The sequence below is a fragment of the Cupressus sempervirens genome, chromosome 11 (assembly GCF_028749045.1).
Source record: "Cupressus sempervirens isolate cs-2001-9-10 chromosome 11, ASM2874904v1, whole genome shotgun sequence".
Taxonomy (NCBI): Eukaryota; Viridiplantae; Streptophyta; class Pinopsida; order Cupressales; family Cupressaceae; genus Cupressus; species Cupressus sempervirens.
Genome location: NC_143128.1, coordinates 680,318,130 through 680,340,380, shown reverse-complemented (window position 1 = coordinate 680,340,380; position 22,251 = coordinate 680,318,130). Strand labels below are relative to the sequence as shown.

Genomic DNA, 22,251 nt, shown 5'->3' with positions numbered 1-22,251 from the left:
AAGGAGGGTCGTTTCACCCTTGTGGCATTGGCAAGTATCACATTCAGCCACCATCTGTTGAATCGTCTGTTTCATTCCTTTCCAAAAGAAGTTTCTCCTTGCTCGCTCATAAGTTTTGAGGAAGCCTGAGTGCCCTGCTGAAGGAGAAGCATGGAGTTCATAAAAAATAGCCTAATGTAGAGCTGGGTTCTGAGGAAGCACTAGCCGACCCTTGTATCGAAGAGAAGAACCATCCCAAGAGTAATGTGGTAAAGCAGAAGGATTATTGGCTAGCTGGTGAATGATTTGAGATAAAGAAGAGTCACTGTCATAGCCCTGCTGAACATACGCTAACCAATTGGGAATGGGCTTAGAAATAGCGGAAAGGGAAGCTTGATTATCAAATGTGCGAGAAAGAGCATCTGCCACAATATTCTCCTTACCCTTCTTGTAGGTGATCTCATAATCATACCCCATGAGTTTGCTGACCCATTTCTGTTGTGTAGGAGAGGATACCCGTTGTTCCAGGAAGTATTTCAGACTTTGGTGATCGGTTCTGATGCAAAAATGACTCCCTAAGAGGTATGGCCGCCACTTCTGTACAGCATGCAAAATAGCCATCATTTCTTTTTCATAAGTAGAGAGGGCTAGATTCTTACCAGAGAGGGCTTTGCTAGTGAACGCAATAGGATGGTCATCTTGCAGGAGAACAGCACCCAATCCATTGCCGCAAGCATCACTCTCAATAGTGAAGGGTTTGGAAAAATCTGGCATCGCGAGAACAGGTGTACTGCACATAGCCTGTTTCAGTTGTTCAAATGCAGTCTCAGCAACAGGGGTCCAGGAGAAGGCATCCTTTTTTAACAGAGCTGTCAATGGTGCTGCAATTTTTCCGTAATCTTTGACAAACTTGCGGTAGTAGCCAGTCAACCCCAAAAAACCCCAAAGGCTCTTGAGAGTTTTAGGATGCGGCCAAGTTTTCATGGCATCTATTTTTGTAGGATCCACCCGCACTCCATGGTGTGCAACAATATGCCCGAGATACTCCACTTCCTCCTGGCCAAACACACATTTAGATAGTTTTGCACAGAGTTGATGATCAGAGAGAAGTTGCAAGACAAGCTCCAGATGATGGAGATGCTCAGCCCAAGTTTTGCTATATATGAGGATATCATCAAAGAAGACTAGAATGAATTTCCGGAGGTATGGTCGAAATATGTTATTCATCACTGCCTGAAATGTTGAAGGAGCATTCGTGAGGCCAAAGGGCATGACTAAAAATTCATAGTGACCATCATGTGTGCGGAAGGCAGTTTTAGGTATATCCTCCTCATTAACCCGAATTTGATGATACCCAGAACGAAGATCTAACTTGGAGAAAAAATGAGCCCCATGAAGTTCATCAAGAAGTTCATCAACAACTGGAATGGGAAACTTGTCCTTTATAGTGAGATGATTAAGTGCGCGGAAATCAATGCAGAGTCACCATGACCCATCTTTTTTGCGAACAAGCAGAACTGGAGAAGAAAAGGAACTGGTACTAGGGCGAATAATACCTTGCTTCAGTAAGTCACGGACAAGTATCTCGATTTCGGTCTTCTGATGAAATGGGTAGCGGTAGGGCCTGATGTTGGGCGGAACACTACCAGGAAGGAGCTGAATACGGTGGTCCTCTGGACGAGAAGGAGGTAATCCCACAGGTTCAGCAAATATACCAGAATACTTGTCCAAAATGTGTTGGAGATCGGCAGGAGTGCTAGAGACTGCTGATGGCTGCATCTGAATGGAATGGAGCTGAGCGATGACACCATGTGAATTCTTCTTAAGAAGTTTTTCCATATGGTGTGAACTGATGATGCTGAGAGACCCTGGTTGTAAGCCTTTCAAAGTGTGTTGGTGCCCCTCGGCTGAAAACTGCATCCAAAGTTCAGCAAAATCCCAGAGAATGGGGCCAAGAGTGCGTAACCATTGGGCACCCAAAACCACATCACAGCCACCTAAGGGTAAGGCAAACATGTCAGAGCGCATGTTATAATCTCCAATAGAGAGACGCACATTGCGACATTTCCCTTTACAAGGTAAAGTGCCCCCATTGGCAATCATGACTTCAAAGCTAGAGCAGGGATGGATAAAGCAATCAGCCTGTTTGGCTATTCGTGGATCAATGAAGTTATGAGTGCTACCAGAATCAATGAGTATAGTAAGAGGGATCTTCTTGAAGAAACCCTGGACCCGCATGGTTTGTGGAGTAGTGACTCCTGCCAAAGCATGGACAGATATCTCTGGTGGAGCTTCTGGGGAAGGAGGTTCAGGCTGGTGAGGCTCAACCTCAGCATCCACTGTTTCCTGAGCATCTACATATTCTTCCAGTTCCGGTGGAGAATCCACATCCAAGAGATAGAGCTTTTGCTGAACACATCTATGGCCCCGAGACCATTTCTCATCACAATTATAACAAAGCCCTTTGTCTCGCCTAACTCGCATCTCTGTTTCAGACAAGTGCTTGATCGGAGTAGTTCTGGGAGCTGGTATGACTGGAGGGTTGTGAGAACCTGTATTTCTGAATGGAACAAAATTAGATCTGGAGCGTTGTAGAGCACTAATCTTGTCTTCTGCTAACTTAGCCAACCCAAGGGCTTCCATCATTGTAGTAGGTCGAAACATTTTGACTTCTGAGCGAAGTGCATCCTTCAGACCACTGACAAAACAACTACGGAAGAATTCATCAGACAAGCCCTCTGTGTGATTAGCTAATTTTTCAAACTCTGTCTGGTATTCTCTTACAGTGCCTGTTTGACGCAGTTTAGTGAGTGCTCCTGTGAAATCATCAAAGGAACTAGGGCCAAAGCGCTCCAAAATGAGGGTGCACAATTTGCTCCACGTTGGGCCTACATTAGCCTTGATGTACCAACGGAACCATTGAAGAGCTTCATGTTCCAAATGAAAAGATGCAAGGGAGACTTTGTGGTGATCCAAAGTATTATGCAAGCTGAAATACTGCTCTGCCCTATAGATCCATCCAGTCGGATCAGAACCATCGAAGCATGGAAAATCAAGCTTTGGTCCACGGAAATTGCCAGAAGAGGACCCAGTATCTCCTGAATGGTTTCGGCTCATGGCTGACTGCTGAAAGTTAAGACCCAGAATTTTGTCATCCAGATCTTGAAGTTTGGTTTTGAGGGATGCAATTTCCTCTTCCATGATTTTTTCTCCTGTACGCGTAACAACCATAAAACAAGGTTTTTTTTTTTTTTTTTTTTTTTTTTTTTTTTTTTTTTTTTTTTGAAATGGGTAGAAGATGAGAACAAAAACTTTTTTAGTTACGGCAAACTTGGATTTGGGTAAAACTCATATAGGAAATGGGTGTTCGACGGGTGGTGGGAGACTCTCTGGGGACAAGGGAAAAAGAAAAATGAGGGTTTCAAGGGTAGGGAGGCGAAATGAGGCGAACAGTCCAAGAGGGATAAGGGAGCAAAATGAGGAATTGAATCTTGTGGCTCAGTTTGGTGGCGATTGGATGAGAGGTGAAAAAGATAGGGCAAACCCTAAAATTAGATAAATGAGGGATTTAGGGCTTTGATATGTAAAATTTGGGGTTGGGTCGCCAAGGAAGGAAGTATGCGAAATGATATTGCAGACGTTCTGCGGAAGTATGAGCAGAAACAGAAAGCAAACAAGGAAGCTATGACTAAAAAATAGAAAAATTTTTACTCTTAGAAAAATTCACTCACAGACAGAACAACTGAAAAGAGTTATTGCAATAACAAGAGATATTAGAAGTGAGAGGAACCTGAAGGCCACGACAGAAAAAAAAAAATTGATGTAATTTCCACCCAGCGAGCCCAAGAGCGTGCTCTGATACCAGATGAGAAGAACCTCCTTATAGCAATATCGTGAGAATGCTCAAAATAACAGAATACAAAGTGATAGCAGAACTCAGAATAAATCTACTGATCGCAGGCCACTTCGAGGGGGTAACCTCCTTTGAGCAAGCTCAATACAATAAATTCGTCCGTGCCCATCAAGGGCCTCAACCTATTCTTATATACTGGGTACGATCTAGAAAAGTAATACTACCTATGCATGTGGGATAATAAAATAAACTCACGGGACGACTTACAAAGCATATGCGTCCAACAACTCTACTCTAACAAAATAAACAGAAGGAACACACAGGTTCCTAACAGGCAAATAACTTTATGCCAACAATCTCCCCCTTTGGCATTAGTGACAAAAACAATTATGTATCAAAGTTTATGTACAGAAATTGACATATATTTCAAAAAGTTTCCAAAATTGTAGATCTTATTAGATGTATGTCTCCCCCATACAATATGCACAGTATTTACAGATCAATACATATATCTTTGCACGGATAGCTCTGAAGTTCTGAAGTTCTGTCTCCCCCTTTTTGACAATAATGCCAAATAACATATATTTACACTGAGATTTCAAAATGAGAGAGAAATTCTGAATGTACCTTGAGAATAAGAGCCAAAGTCTTATCCCAATTTTCTTGCAAAATTTTTCTGGAGGAGAGTGCAATTTGAATTTCTGCAGAAAGTTCAATCATATGATCTGCAACTGAGAAATTGTTGTCATGAATCAATGTTCTGGAATGAGCAATATGCTTTTGCATTGAAGTCATGACAGGAAGAATCATATTCTGGATATCTATGAGAGTAGACCTGATTCTTGCTTCCTCTCTCAGCAATTCTGCCTGTTTCTCCGACAAAAATCTTATTTTATGATGATGGGATGAACTTGTACTGAGGTCAGATTGCAGCACTTGGGCACTGACCTTCATATCCTCATCAATTTTATTCAACTTTTCTTTTATATCCTTGGTATACTTAGTAACATCATAGAGTTTTCCAAAAAGTGAAGTTACATTATTAAAAGAATTCTCAAAATTATTCAAAATTGTAGACAATTCTACCTGATTTAATGCAATATGCTGAGCAATGTGCTCAAGCACCTTATTGTCAAATTTCTTCTCTGCCTTTTCAATCAACTTTTCTTGGCCGGAGGTATCCTCATTGAATTTGTTTACAGCCTCTTCCAACTGAATCAAAATGTGTTGAGTAGAATCTACTTCAACACCTATAGCCTCTGTTATAATATTTTTAGCACTCTCAATGATGCTATATTCCAGATCTCTTTCATGCCGTAGCTGTTTCTGCCTAGCCTTCTGCTCTAATAGCTGACTGAGCATTCTCATTTCATCAACTGATGCTGTATCAAGATCTATTTTAGGAAGGATAATGTCCTTATCCAAATCAATTTCCTCATCCAGTGTCTTGCTGGAAAACATGTATCTTTTTGCTTTTCCAGCAAAGACTTCATCTTGACCCTTGTGAACTGAGACTATAGTTGATGAGGCAGGGCTGGCTGATAAGACTGGAATAGGACTATGTAAAGGAAGACTAAGAGATGTGCAAATGGTATCAAAAATTGATGTTGCTGTACAGGATGGAGTGGAAGAGCTAACAGTTGCCAAAATTTGATTAAGAGAAGTCAAAATTGTAGTATCTGTAGGTACACTTATTATACATTCTGAAGTAGAGGTTTATGTGCATGATGAACTTACTGCAGAGACTGATGGAGACTTGGTTAATGAAGGTGGCTGCAACTCGGTTAATGAAGTGATTGGCACTTGCATAGATGGTACACGGAGCTGAGAGGACTTACCAGTAGAAGCTATTTCCATAGTTGATGTAACTGTTTTGGATGGAGAGTGTGGAAGAGATGCAATGACTTCAGCTGCAATTTGTACTGGATCTTCTTCCACCTTTGCTTGTTCATCTTCTTTATCCTCCATTTCTTTTTCAGCTTCTTCTTCCTCTAATTCTTTCTCAGCCTCTTCTTCCACTTCTAACATGATTGAATGAAGATCCCCTGGAATATCTTCAATATCATCATCATCTTCATCATCATCACTGTTGTCAATGTCCTTGATTTCAACAGTATCATCACTGGATTTGTGTAGATGATAGATGTTTTTCCACATGTTTGTTGCATCATTTACCACATGCTCAATGTCTTTGACAAGTATCAAACAGGTGTGGAATCTAATCATCATATTGCCTTCGTGATCTTTCAGTGATGCTTTCACTTCAGCATTAGTGAAACTCGGCAGGAGATTCTTCAGTGTCTGCTCATAGATGTCTTTTACAGTCTTGGTTGCAGCTTCCCATCTGATTTGCAACCTCTCCAATAGTTCTTTGGAGATCTGGGAGGCTATCTGGTCCGGTGAGTATTTCCATTTACCCATCTTGTTCAGTACCAGTTCCTCAATCTGCATCTTTTCTTGTTCTGTTCTGGTTTCAAACTTCAATGCTTTGAAGTTTGTGAAGCTAGCACCTACTTCTAATTGCTTCAACCTATCCTCAAATGTGAGTGGAGGCTTAACAAGTACAGGTTCTTTCTTTCCTTGTCTTGTTCTCCTGGAGAAGACTGCAGAGGCTTGCCTTTTAGGTTTGGTGATGATCACCTTGCCTTTCTTTTGTTGAGGCTCCTTTTCCTTGTCTGACTCGGTTTCCTCTTCTTCTTCTTCGTCTTCTCCTTTGCCTTCTGTTATCATAAGAGAGCCAACTTCCGTCTTCAGTTGGGTTATCCTTCTCTTTCCTTTGCTAATGGCCTGAGGGATTTTAATTTGGAGCTCAATTCTGGCCTTAGCTTGATCATATGTTCCAAAAATTGGTTGCCTTGGGTCTACTGGTTCATTCACCAGTGCTTCTATGATATCCCTGGCTTCGTCAATTTTTACCTCATAGGGAAGAGGTTTCACCCATGCTACTCGAGGCCTAGCTGCCTGAATGTATACCTTGTCGCAATCTACCATGAAGCATATGTCTTCCTTGTATTCTTCAACCAGTTTGGGTGGAATTCGGAACCTATGATTCATCTTTTCCTTAAATTCTTCAAAATAGTTATCCAAAATACTATCAAAATTTTCACCTAGTTCTGTAATGAACTCGTTTATCTGATAAAGAATTGGTATATCTTTTCTCCATACTACTGATCCCTTTGATGGAAAAGATTTCTGAATATAGAAGAATAAACAAATCAAAAGCGAACCGAATTTGCAAGGATTGTTCTTGGAGGTTCTAATGCTTTCCATATTCTTATTGAATTGGGATAAAAGTAATTCTGATAAATCAAATTCTAAATTCTTCTTCACTATTTTGTACGCCAGATCCACAGCTTCACAGGGTACACTGTTTGGACGGCTTGAACTATAGATTTTGTGAGCAATGACGTGAATGCCAAATCTCAATTCGACGTCAGCTACAGTATTCAGCTTAAGTCCCCTACCATCCCATTCTGCTTGGGTTAGTTTCTGCAATTCCTCCCGACCTAGGGTTTTGGTAGACTTGGCTTTGCTCAGCATGGGGAGTCCAGTAATTTTGTTAATCATTTTCTTTGTGATGAGCACTGGTTGCTCTAACCACAATTGGCCATTGTGAACTCGACTGAGTACATACCTAACCCATTTAACTTGAAATTTCCTTGGCAAGTGCAAAATGTGGGTTAACCCTTTTGTTTCAAGATGCTTATGTTCGGGTTTTAGGTTTCCATCTATGCTCATTTCACCTAGGGCATTATCAATTTCTAGGTTTCCAAGTTCTTGAATAGAGCATTTAAAATGAGATCTTATATCATTGACAAGAAGTACCTTTGAAGGAATTTGAGATTGGGCACCATTAGGGTCCAATGATTCTGCAATAGCTGGTGCTAATTTGAAGTTCGGCGCCTTCCATTCCTCTCCTCTAACCAGCATTTTTGAGCCTTTCTTAGTCTTAGAGCTTCCACTTCCGGATGCCATTGTTACTTGGTAGGTGTAGAAAAATTCTGAATTGATTCTTTCGCTCTTTTGAAAAATTCGCTCGAAAATGTCTTAAGCTCGCTCTGAAATTGCAGAAAATACCTTAGCTCTTTGTTCGCAATAAAAATTTAGATCAAATTTTGCCCCTTTTGATAACAAATTTGCCATAAATGTTTTGGTACGATGGCAGAAGAAATGATAGGTTGTCATCCACTAGCTCGGTAGATATTATCAACTCGGCGATCGAAAGAAAATATTGAAGTACCGACCTTACTCGGTTAGGTCACGAACTGACCTTGCTCGGTTGACACAACATGGTCAATGAAACTTAGTTGTGATCGACCGAACTCGGCAAAGTCTCTTACCGACTCAACTCGGTAACTGCTACTCGGTTAATGAAGCTTTGTTACATCCAACCAAACTTGGTAAAGTATTGAACCGTCCTGGAGTCAGAGTGTATCTACAATACTAATTTGATCCATCTTCTTCCTTTGGAGCTGCATAGGATAAATCTTGGAAGATGCAGTTCCAATGTTTCTTATATGAATACTAATTGGAAATGGTAGAGTCACCCACCTCTTGAGTGACACTCCTATCTGACTTATCTTGTTCGGTAGATTTTGGAATCCATTGCTGCTTCATTTGCTTTCGAATGTTATCTACTTTGATTTTCTTTTCATCTTCAATTCTTTTGATATTCATGCAATTTTTGGCTATATGACCGAGTTCTGTACATGTATAGCACCTTACAGTTGTGTCCTTTTTCCTTAGGTGATGTCTGGCACAATTCATGCCAGTATGTCCATACTCTCCACAATAGTGACATCTGCACCAGGTGTTGTATACCCATCCGAATATGGCTTTGACAAGTTGTTCAGCTGGATTGAATGATTTGGATTTGCACTGGAATGCCTTGTGACCATGCTTTTTGCATTTGTAACAATTGCCTTCAAATTTTGGTTTTTCTTTACACTCATTTGCCTTGTGACCATGCTGATTGCAGTTGAAGCACTTACCATTGAATTTTGCTTTCCCATTGCTCCAGCATTTGTTTGATGTATGACCTATCTTGCCACAATGATTACAAGTGGATCTTTTATTCCTTTGTTCACCTTGCTTGGAGGATTCACCAGCTTCCTTGTATCCAAGACCAGCTTTGCTTGTTTGTTTTTGAAGATTCTGCTCATTCAATTGATTTACGTCTACCTGAGATTTCATCATCCTTTCATTGACTTGCCTTTCAGAGATTAGGTCATTTTCAAAGCTTTCATTGATTTGTCTTTCTGATCTCAAGTCATTCTGTAGACTTTCATTGATTTTCTTTTCAATGTTCAAATCATTCCTTATTCTTTCATTTTGTGCTCTGAGAATCCTGATTTCTTCATTTGCATTGGTGAGTTGGTCTATGAGATCTTCATACTGATGAGTTTGATTGCGGATTTCATGACTTCTATCTTCCAGTTCTTCTTGTGCTTTGTTTCTTTGATCCAAAGCTTCACATAGCCTGATTGACTGTATTTCTTGTTCTCTCTTAAGCTTTCTTACCTCTTCTTGCAGAGATCCATTCTTTTCTAGAAGTTCTTTGATTGCTTGGTCAGCTTCTTCTGAATTGCTTGATGGTAACAGGTCTTCAATCTTCACTTCAACATACTGATGATCATTCATTTGTTTTGCAAGATCCTTTCTTCTTTTTAGGGATTGAGAAAGATGTTCCTTTGCTTCTTTAAGTTGAACCATGGCCATTTCAAGATCTAACTTTTCATTTTCTATAACTTTCTCCAATCTGAATATCTCCATTGACTTTGATCTTTGCTCAAGCTGTCAAGCTTTGTCCTGAGAACCAAGTTAGCTCTGATACCAATTGTTGAAAATATTCAAGATATAATAATTTACTGAGAGGGGAGGGGTGAATCAGTAAACATAAAATCTTAAATCAATTCATATTAACCAGTAAAATATTTAATCACCTAATCTGCAGTATGTAGACATTCATAACACATAAGCATAGAGATTTTGGTGACCCAGAAACCTTCCAAAATAGAAAGTAAAACTGGGGTGGGGATGAAACCCACAAATCTTCTTTACTGCAGTAGGAAGTTAGCCGGTTAAGGCATACAATGATCACTTCTGGTGATCTGCCCTGTTAGGAGCATAAAGGATTGTTATATCCACCTTGTTAAAGGATTTGAAGCATACTTCATAAGTATGCACTCTGTTAGGAGATTTAGTACAAAGACTGTTAAGTCTACCCTGTTAAAGGATTTATAAAAACTGATTCACTTGTTAGAATGAAACAGTGGATCTGAATACAACTGATTGCTGATAAGATCCGCTATGCTCTGATTGTCCTTGATATGACAGATAAAACATTTCTGCTCCAATGCTGACCTTGCTGAAAACCTTCAAAATTCAGCTTACATGCTTTCGCACACATTCTTCACATACATTTAGAATGATACAATACATTACATATATATACCATCCAAGTTAAAATTACATGCAATGGTCGGCTGAATAAAAGTAGACAAAATTTAACTGAGTCGGCCAAATAGCAAAACAAACTCGGTAGAACAAACTTCTTTGTTTACCGACTGAGCTCGGTTAACACTGAGTCCTATGTTAACCGACCGAACTCGGTTAACACTGCATCCGTCTTTACTCGGTTAATATTGAGTTCTTAATTAACCAACCGAACTCGGTTAATGTTGAGTTCTTAGTTAACCGACTGAACTCAGTTAATACTAAGTTCTATGTTAACCGACTGAACTCGGTTAATACTAAGTTCTTCTTTACTCGGTTAATACTGTGAGAAAATTGTTGTCACTAATGGCAAATAACTTTATGCCAACACTTTGTGATCTTGTCAACTCTTCATAGTATTAACTTCTTTAGGTTTACTCAACCTTTTAATGAATTCCTTTTTAGATCTCAACTCATTCTTTAGATGCTCATTCTTAGATTTTAGATTTGCAATATCCATGTCTTTCCTATTGAGCTCTTAATTTGCACTTAGGAATTGATTCAAGATATCAAATTTATTATGTGTAGATTTCTACACATAAGATGTCATTTCATCAAGTCTTGTGACCATTTGTCTTTTGTCTTCATCACCCATTGTCTTATCTTCCTCAAATTTCTTTTTCCATTTAGTCACTACATACAGTCTTACTGATTGGATTTCATGCTCTCTCTTTAGTCCACTTATCTCTTTAATCAATGTGTTTTTCCTCTAAGAGATTTTTTTTGCTCCATCACTTTCACTAGAATTTCTATCATCAAGTAGTCATTTAATGTCTTCTTCTTGATATTATGTGTCATTCTACAAGATAGCCATCTCTTTCATTCTTTTTAAGGATTTCTTCAATTCCTCTCTTGTTTCTCCAAGCTATTATAGTGCAAGTTGTATATTGAGCTTTTGATTTTCAATGATCTTTCCCAACTTATGAGCCTCCATCTTCAACATTTTGACTCTGAAGTGGTTAGACTTCTAGTAAAAGAACAAAGCTCTAATACCAATTGTTGGAAGCCTATTGGAAAAAATAGATACTGAGGGGGTGGGGAGAGGGTGAATCATGATCTATAAAACTTTTACCTTTTGAAACAAAAATATCAAATTTGATAACTTCACCTTAAACCCTTTGATAGGGGTTACATAAATCACGTATATTTTTACTTCAATGATGTATTAGATCTAATAGCTAATCACATCCATAAAATATGTAAATAAATGATGAACACATAACACAAAGATCTTGGTTACCTAGAAACCCTTCAAGGTGAAGGTAAAATGTGGGTGGGGATGACACCTACAAATCTTCACTAGTACATCAATAAAGTTTTCTTGTTAGGGCTATACTTTTGATCATTTCTAATGATCTACCATGTGAGGGGTATGCCCTTTTAAGAGCATTCAATACTTATTTAGTCTACCTAGATTAAAGGATTTAAAACTTACAACTAAGTAAGCACTATGTAGAAGCTTTACAACAAATCTATTCGGACCACTCTATTAAGGTATTTACCCCAAAATACTTGATAGAATGTATCATTACATGATTCTTCAATTTGCACTTAATATGTTGGTTATGGATCTCCTCTTTCCAATCTCTAATCTGATCTCTAATATGATATATCAATATTCTTCCCTTCACTACTTTGTTTGGTCACTCTAACTAGTTGTCCTTCAAACTTCACTTCAAGCATTGAAACTTTTCTTCTCTTGTACATGCATGCACCCTTAGTGAAAATAGGGTTTAGATCCTCCTTTTATAACCAACTGGAGAAAGTTCTAAATCAAGATCAACTATCTAGATCTCTCCCTTTTGTCACTTATACCTTCCATTTTTCTGATTGGTTAGTCACTTTGCATAGGGATAAATGATCTATACCAAAGTGCATAATAATATCCTTAAATTACTTTGTGGTCATCAAATCATGCATTAAGCAAGCCAAAAATAAGTGTTTGTGCTAAATATACCAATAATAGCTTTCTCGACACATGAACACTCTAATGCTAGGTCATAAGTAATCTTCATGTTGTCCCTCGACTTCTATATGTTTTGCAAATATTGTATGTCTTCGTATGAACTAACTCTGTATAGCTCAGCTTATACTATGTTTTGTCTCAATCGACATGTATAGGAGTACTTGATGACCATAGACTTGCTCAACAATAATAAATTGCTCAACTTCAACTAAGATATGAACTAATCTAATATACATAGCCTCACCTTAGTAAGATGGCTCGGTTGCTGTAATGACTGAGCAACTTTGACATATGAATGACTAAGTCTTTGACACTAATAGACAACACACACCTTAGGGACCAACAATCTCCCCCTTTGACATTAGTGCCAAAAACACTTGGTGAAGGTTTCATAAATGGAGTGGCAAGCTAAGTGGATTTAACCTTGGAGGAATCTCCATGGTTTAGTGTGCCCGAGTTGACCCATATTAGGATGGGTGACCTCCTAAGAAGCTCCAATGCTTCACCGTTGTGAATATCACCTAGATGTAATGATTGCTAAGTGCTCCATTTATTCTTATTGGAGATGTGTTCTTCTCAACCACTTTTCATGAAACATGGTCAATAAATTTGACTCAAAGCTACATACTTGAATCATGATAACAATATTACAAATTGACTTATCAAAATATGCCTCTACTTAATAATAATTTTTCTACCAATTTTTCAAAACACAACAATAATCAAAATATATTTTAATTCCTTCAAAAATAATAAGTAATAATGTTATTGTTTTGTAATATATTCAACTTCCTATCATTTTTCATAAATAATTAGCCATTATCTTCTTGACAAAGAGCTCCAAGTAAGAATAAGAGAAAATTCGTCAGGGGTCCATGGAAGGAGATTGAAAACTCCATAATTGCATAACCCCACTCCCATTTAGAAATGCATTTATAATGTTCAAGGAGGATGCAAGAAATGACAAGGATTTAAATTCTTCGATAAACTTTTGATTGCAAAAGGCAGAGTAGAGAAGAAATAGACGAGTAAACTATGACATCTCTACGTTAAGATTGTGTTAATTGACGTGGTCATTAAAAACTTGAAAGCATATATTCTTTGCTGTAGGAGACTCACTTTTCCTCTAAGAACATCTGTCACCTCCATGGTTGTAGTGGGAGATTAAAATAAGGTAGAGATATCATACCTGCTTATCCGCAACTCAATACAATCCTATACTCTAAAAATATCTTCAGAGAAGCCTTGTTTCCAGTGGCAATGATTTTTCTGTTGGGGCCTCAAAGCAGAAAAATGTATACAAAAACATATCGCTGAAATGCCAACTAAGATGGACATTATATAGTTATGCGTATCCACCTGCCACCGAATGGAAATAATTTGAATTCAAAACATTTATTATTTATCAATAAGAAACATGGTAAACTCATATTATTAGATATTATACCTTTCCGTGAACAAAAATAATATTATCTACTTTTCATTAGTAGAAATTTAATTGAAAATTATTCATCTATTTACAATTAATATATTCAAATGAGCTCAACTAACTTTTCCATTAAAAGAATAACTCATATGGATATAATTACTCTTTAGAACGAGAGGCTAGCACGTGGATATGAATAATCAATTAGGTCCTGTTTGGCAATGGAAATACAAGCGAAATAGGTATATGTAAATTTTCCATTTGGATGGGAATACAAAGTAAAATATGAATATGTATTTCAATTTTGGTCAAAAAATGGGGTTTTGCAATTCCACCCAAATAAGTGTTATTGGAATACTTATTCTTATTCCATTTTTATTTATTTTAGAAAACATAAATTTTGAGGTCTGCAAACTCCCCATCAAATATTGGCTGAACCAAACAGAAAACAGAAATACGTAGCTGCATTTTCTATTCCAAAATAGCTATTCCTATTCCCGCAGCCAAATAAGCCCTTACATGAAAAGACATGGTTATATGTTTTCTTCCTCTATTATAACTCATTGGTTATTTTGTCTTTGACAGAGTGTAAAGAGCAATTTAAGCACAATACGGCAGAAATAAAACCCCAGTTTGCAACTAATAATGCGGCAAACAATTAAGAAAGAGATATCAATGGAATGACAGCATGTCACTGTCTATTTAGCGTGAAAAGGATTAAATGGAAATGCTCTTTCAGTGCGCTCTCTACTAATAATAATGAAGATAGACAGCTAACGAATAATCCAAGGAAAGTGTGCTGACCAAGTAATATTTTAATCTTCTTGAAAGGAGAAGAAATAAGAAACACCATTCTAAGAGCTTTCGTAGTTGGAAATCATGGCAGTCACATGACAAAATCTATGTGCAAAGGAAATTTTATTGTTGTCATCTCATCAACTTCTGTCTCAAAATGATCGCCATTGAATGTGCTTATGGATATAGAGCTTCTTCGAATTAGCTTTACCGTACAGCTTGATCATTCATTTGATTTAGCTTGTAGATTTATTTTTGTTGAGGGTGAATGTGTAAAACAATTTTTTTTAATTATTTAATATTTATAATTATCAATAATATAATTCTTAAAGTTTGATATTTTAGCTGATAAATTATTTGTTGGAAATTTACATACTTTTTGTTGTTGTTATTGCTTGATATATAAGTATAATAACTTCTCACATTTAGCCTCCTTCAATTTTGAGCAACATCAAATTGTAGAGATCTAATCAATTTCTACATTTTTGGGATTTTTTTATGAAGAGTACAATCATCATTGTTTATGTAATAGGATGACTATCTTATTGGCTCAAATAAAATTGAATAATTGAAGCCTTTTAATTCAATGGAAACCAAACAACTTGGAACAATATACATTATAGCATTGATATATCGTTTAAACACCAACTTGGTAGATAGTTATAAGGGATGTCTAGTAAGTACCTACTTATTCTAAATTAGAAACCTCCTAATTATTAAAGCTAAGCTTGGCACAAGAGATTGTGTTTATGGCTATCAGGCGTCTTTTAGTTGTACCACATTGATAGTAGGATGGATTTTGCTAGGAGCATTTTCTCTTAAGGCCAACCACATGTTGATGATGGACATCCCTGGTTGCTTAGTTATTCGATGCACTGGAGAAAGAAGAGTCTCTAATGGAGAATAAGTAGGTATCATTTTGAGCTCCACTTTGCTTGCATATTTAGTGTTCAAGAGGTTTCTCCTATGTACAGTAGGATGCTCTAACCATGGAGGGTTTGTATTATACTTGTCAAGATAACTATGAAAGAATAAATCCCAGAGTCTTGTTGATCAAGCAGGCATTTATGATACATTCCTAATAATACTATTTGTTAGCACTTTATTGTTCTTATAATGCATCCATTTCTAAAATTGTAGATAACCTATGAATTATATTTGGAAAAAAGACAATTAAATTGAAATCTCACACAATGTTATCAATTACTGACCTTGAATGTCCTTACTCAATGAAAAAATTTTAAAATATGTGCAGATTCTAAGTCTTGATAGGGGTGGTTATTACAAATAGTCATTTGAGATCATTTGAAAAATTGAACATAACTCAGAGTGCCCCTGAGCAAGTTGGCATCAAAAATTGGAAACACCATTTTCTGATTGATTAGAAATCAAAGTTTTAAGATTTGTATTACTTAAATTCACAAAGAAATTAATAGAAATAAAAAATGATTAAATAAATAGATATTTTGGGCTTTCGTACACAAAGGCTGCTCTTATTTTTCTGATTATTGGACAGTTTTGGAAAGAAAGAAATAGGGAAAACCATCATTAAACAACAAGCTTGTATGCAAAGATGGATTTGACGGCTTAAACATCACACACTAAGCTTGATTCCAAAGCTAAAAGTGCTAAATAGTCAAAGTAGACTTATTTTCTAAACTTAATTTCTTCCTTAGTGTGTGATGTTTAAGGGTGGCCCAACATGAATATAGCAATTTCAGCATTGAATTCTTTTTACAAGTCTACAAATGTCTTATTAATTTACTAATAAAAACTAAAGTAAAACATTCTCTAATCATATAGAAAGTGCAATCAAGTAATTGAAAACTACCTTTTAAACATATTGATCAAAAATTACCATTCCATCAATGCGCTCATTACCCTTGTGGGTGTGACTACTACAACCTTATTTCACATATAATCATACAAAATAGCAATCGCACCTTGGTGTACAATGGGTACATCGAAGAAATGTTGAAGATACATTATGGAAAAATATATAAATAGGAGAGGGGTAGATAGAGAACAATGTCATTAGTCTTTGTGAATAAGGATGTCTACCTCTTCTCAATTGTACATATTGATAACTCTATTTTTCTCTAGTTGTATCTACCTATGTGTCTCTTTTTAACACCCTCTATTAGTCTTTATCTCTCTATATTTCTAACTATTTATGTCATTCCCTCTCTCTTCTCTCATTTACCCCATCTAGAAGCTACTACTTTGTCTATGTATCTCTATTTCTTTTTGAACCTACCTTTTGCTCCTCTGTACATTTCCTTCTATCCATATCTTTGTCTACATCTATCTTTCTATATTTATATCTCTTTGTATAGAGTTCTTATATTTTATTTTAGAGATATTTATGTGATCCAATAGAAATATTAATATTCAATATTTGGCGAGAAAGAAGGTAACAATTTCTTGAATGGGTGTTTTTTCTTCAAAGGATGATCTTAATTAATTGTTATTATGATTTTAAAAAAAAAAAATTCTAACCTTTATCTATTATCATTCCCATGCTTTTTGTATTTGTGTGTGTTTTGGTGAGGATTCTCAGGTATTTGAAGTAAAGAGGGGGTACATCATCTTGTAGACTGAAAATGTTAGGGGTTTCATTAGTCATATATGTCTATGTCTTTATTCAATGGTAGTACCAAGGAGATTTTTTGCCTATGTTTGAACACTTGCTTAGGTTGGGGTTACCTTGTACAAAATTCCTATTATGACAAGAAGTAAATTTCAATAGTGAGAGATAGTTCTTGGCGAAGATTCCATCTTTTGGCTATGATCCTCTGTCCAACAACAATGGTTTGATGAAAGTGTTTTATATTGATTTGTTGATTACTTAATAATGTCAATTCTAATGAAAGTGTCTATTATTTCTAATGCATATTTTTAACTCAGCTATGACTTGAATATTCAAGTGTCAAATTATCTTGAACGCTTTTTTAAAACTCTTTAACCTATCTTTACAATTAAATAAAGATGTGTAAAAGGGGATATAAAATTTGAAATTTAAAATGGGTTAAAAGAAGGTGCAATCCTAATAATATAAGAAAGGAGTATTTACTATTTTTTGTGGAAAGTAGTAATTGTAAAATTAAGATGATAGAGATATAATAAGATACAAAGAGAGGGGGGCTAAAGGAAGCATTTCAATTAGAAAGACTAGTAAATAATTGAGCTTCAACTTATGACACCTAATTCAAATTTAAAAACAAGGCCTGCGTACAACTGGAATCCCTATCTTTAGTGGGGGAGTATGAAAAAATATGCGATCAATATATGCATGGACTTTAGATTGTTAGCCGAAATTCCTTATTCCATGTCTTGTGAAATGTGGGTGACATTGCTGAAAATGGCAAGCAATTTTCATAATCTTTTCCTTTTCCCAAATAATTGTCATTTGCAACAATGAAGAGAGCTAGTTTGTGCAAATTGGCAAGTGCTTATTTGTTGTTATGTGTAGGCTTGCTTACAAATTGAAGTATCGAAGGGTTAGTCCACAATTTTTTATTTCTTTCCGAACACTCTTTTCCTTGTTGCCTAAGAAGTAACACTAAAACTTGAGTAGGAGATCCCCAATCTCACCTTTAGGTATGTGAATTGCCTCAATCTTCAGTAGTTGTGATTACTTATAACTTATCAGGGATAACTCCTACATGAATTTGAAAATTAATGTTAGGACACCAATTCTGGAGCCATTGAATGCAAATAAACTCAAAACTTGAAAACGACCCAACACTCTCTGCAACTTCTTATGTTTTAACATATTTTCCTTTTTGTTGTTTGGATCTGTTCATAATTCTCTCAATGACTGCTTATGAAGATTGTGATTTGTAGGAGAATGAGATATGGAGAGACTGATTTGTCTAAGATGGACATGGCTTCACATGAAATGTTTAGGACATTTTTGGCAAAGTTCGCTCAACCTCTAATGAAAAGTGTTTTTATGTTGTTTCAATTTACTACTTTTTCATGTGGGTTTGATCAACTGCTATGGCTCACCTTTCTGAATTTACCCTTTATTGAAAGACACTCCTTGTTCTTATTTAACATCACTGTAGTGAGTTTACTAGACTTTAAGAATGATTTTTTGTGATTCTAAGTTCTATCATTGGCTTGTTATGAGCCTCTAAGTGTTGTAGTTGCACATCTGTCATTGTGTATTGGTACGCTTGCTCTGCTTTGTTTATAAATTGTAGGAAAAGAGCATTAATCAGAAAATAGCTCTTCCTGCAAGCCAGGTATTTGAAATTATGCTCAAGGGGGAAAAGTAGAAATTTGAGTGAAATCTAGGAGACTTGCAATTTATGTGGGTAAAAATGGTAAAATATTTTTCAATATGCACACTGAAATTTTAAATTTAGCTCAAAATAATAGATTTGATTCTCATAATTTACACTGTGCAACCAAAAAAATGTTATAGAAACAAATGAATCTCGATTTGAAATTTGCAAAAGTCATGACATATTACTTACCAAATATTCTGAAAACTGGTGTGAAAATAAATTGATATAAAAAACCCTACCATGGAAGGTGTTGCATCTTTGCAAAGTTGTAGGATGTAAAAACCCAGTAGAAAATTGAAAGAGATTACAAAGCAAAGAGGGAGAGAGTGACGAGGCTACTTTGTATCCTCACTTCTTTTTCCCAGACACTTGTTTGTAGCAAGCAATGCCTTCTATTCAGTACATGCAGACAACAAGTGGAAAGAAACAAGTGCTTCCATAACAATGTCCTAAAATCTGTATTTTTTCTCATTCTAAAATAAAAAGACTCCCCAGAAAAAACAAGAGATCCAATTAGAAAATAAAAATAAAAATATAATAATTACATTAATGATTTATTTTTAACAAACTATAGGCTAAATATGAGATAGGGGAGTGTGCACCATTATCAAGGCGGTCATTAATATGAAGTAAGCAATTGAAAACTTTAATCTCTGCAATCGAAAACTTTAATCCCTGCCTTTAGAAGGCAGGGACTAATAAAAACTTCGTTGCAGATAATGACATATAAATTAGACCAGGAAAATGAAACACCATTACAAGTAATGGCATCTAATCCCACTTAGTTACCACTAGAACTGTGGTACAATGTACTTCCCCTTTTAGTCTACAAAACAAAGTCAGCTGAAAGAACTTTGCCCTCATATCAGCGTGACTACGATTTACATCAGTCAGAAATCTTCTAAACCATTCAACATATCCAATTGAGCTAACTTTGCAATCACAGTATATATGGTGCAAAATGCTTTGGAAGATTTTTTCAAAACATCGATGCCTTTTTTTGTGAATTTCATTAAAGTTCCCTCTTTGGGTTGTTGTCTTGTGGTATCTGTTGAAATAAATTAATTATCTCAAATATGGTCGGCACAGACCAGCTGCCCAACACAAACCAAGGAGAAATATCTGCATGCGCCCAACACAGACCATAGATCTTGCATCGTCCATTCCAACTGCCTTTCATTAATATTTCAGCTAACTCCTCCTACAGTGTAAATGGCATTTAATATATATTTCTCTATAAATATGATGGACTGGGCATGTGTTCAACAGAGCCCATTTTCTGGGTTTCTCCATATCTTCTCCTCTCTATGACTTTCTCTCTTGTTTAGTTTCTTTTTTGTCTTGTGTTCTAATTTTCTACATGGTATCAGAGCTTATGGTAAATGATCCAAAAGTCTTGAGAGAGCAATGAGTGAAATATTGTGATTGAAAGATGCGGAGTGAAAGATTGTGATATGATTGCTAATGTCTTGTGAAGAAGGATGCTGCTGTGAGAAGGCTGCCCATTATGGAGCTGGATTGAAGTTCTGTGAATGTTAATTTGTTAAGTGAGCTGAAAGAGGAAAAAAGTGTTGCAAAGGAGATCCAAAGAAATTTCCTCAAACGAGATTGTTATCATGTGTGAGAGTGAATGTTCAAGCCATTGTGAAAGATGATTGATATTGTCTTTGAATGGAAGATGGTTGGTGGTGTATTTGGGCAAAGAATGTGATTTGTGATGTAGTTAGTTAACGAGACAACATATTGTGTTAAAGGATAACTTGTGCCAAAGAAATATATTCCGAGAAGGAAGAGAAATTGAAAGTATGATATTGTTGGTAATGTGTGAAATTGGAGTGGATAATCAAAAATAAAGAAGCATTGCTGATTTGAAGCAACTCAAGAGTGTTGGATTGCTATTAATGCGGGAATGTCAAGTTGTTATTCATATGTTTGTGGGATGTGGAGCAACTTTGTGCAAGCAGGAGAGCCAAAGATTGCATACATATTTCTAATGTGACAAGAAAATATCAAGGGAGTGCTATGAGAAAGAGAGACGCCATGAAAAGAAGGAAGCTAAAATTGAAGGTGAAAGCTAATTTTGTTATTATTAATAGTACTTTATTTTGAAATATGTGTGGAGTATTATAAATCAGTTGTAGGAGTTAGCATTCATTAGGAAAAGAGATGGCATGCTACAATTTGTTGTAATGGTGCAAAGGTCTGTGTGTGTGTTGATTGGATAAAAGTGTTCAGATTGGAAGTGAGAATTTGAAAGATATGATGTTCTTGATAGTGGTCATGTAACAGAATTTGGTTGCATTGATATCCCCAAACAAGTGATGAAAATTGAATTAGTAATGATTGTTAATGGGCTATATGAATGTATGGGGTGCATTATCGGTTGTGCCCGACACCCTAAAGGTTTTTTGGTTTGACATATTGATGAACCATGTATGTGAAAAGGATTCATATAGAACTGGCGAGTACAACGGCTGGGTACCCATGTATCTCGGTAGATGGATTTCTTTTTATATGGACTCAATATTTAGTTTGATGTAGGTACAAAAAAGAAAGGCCCAAAGTGGTGATAGTTTCCCCATAGTGATGATTCGTGGTCATTAGAACCAATGAGTGCTTGGTTTGTAAACCATTTGAGTACAAAGTTTATGGTGATCTTGAAACCATTTGTGTGATGTTTGAGAAGTTTGTGGTGAACTTAAAACCATTTTGATATTGCATCGGTTATAGGTAATCCGTACAAAACCTAGAGTGATTATGATGGGAGAAACAAGAAGAGTGAAAGCATTTGATAATTGATTGTAAATGGGTACCTAACAAGGCTTAAGGCCAGGACCCATCGTTTCTAGATTATGGGGGGATACTTGAAATTTTTTGATAATTAATTTAGGGGGGATGTTGAAATAAATTAATTATCTCAAATATGGTCGGCACAGACCATCCGCCCAACACAGACCAAGGAGAAATTTCTGCATGCGCCCAACACAGACCATAGATCTTGCACCGTCCATTCCAACTGCCTTTCATTAATATTTCAGCTAACTTCTCCTACAGTGTAAATGGCATTTAATATATATTTCTCTATAAATATAATGGACTGGGCCTGTGTTCAGCAGAGCCCATTTTCTGGGTTTCTCCATGGCTTCTCCTCTCTATGACTTTCTCTCTTGTTTAGTTTCTTTTTTGTCTTGTGCTGTAATTTTCATCAGTATCACTGTTATTCATTGATTTCCAAGTATCAATGGCAGTGTACGTCATGCGCTTAGACCGGTGAAAAGGTAAAAATCCATCTACTCTTGAAAATGCTTCAATGGTAGTCATTGCATCTGAACAATTTTCCAATTTTCCACAGTTAGATCTAAATTGAAATATGCAATATGGGCTCCAATGGTATGTCATTAAAAATGGATGCATATTTGATTTGTAGCTTTAATATTTTCAA

At 36.3% G+C, this 22,251-nt stretch overlaps 1 pseudogene; it reads right to left on the bottom strand.

Annotated features, from left to right (window-relative positions):
• LOC149531546 (putative cysteine-rich receptor-like protein kinase 33) overlaps positions 1 to 21,949 on the bottom strand; it is a 148,433-nt pseudogene extending 126,484 nt beyond the window's left edge.
• Positions 21,950 to 22,251: the final 302 nt, after the last annotated feature.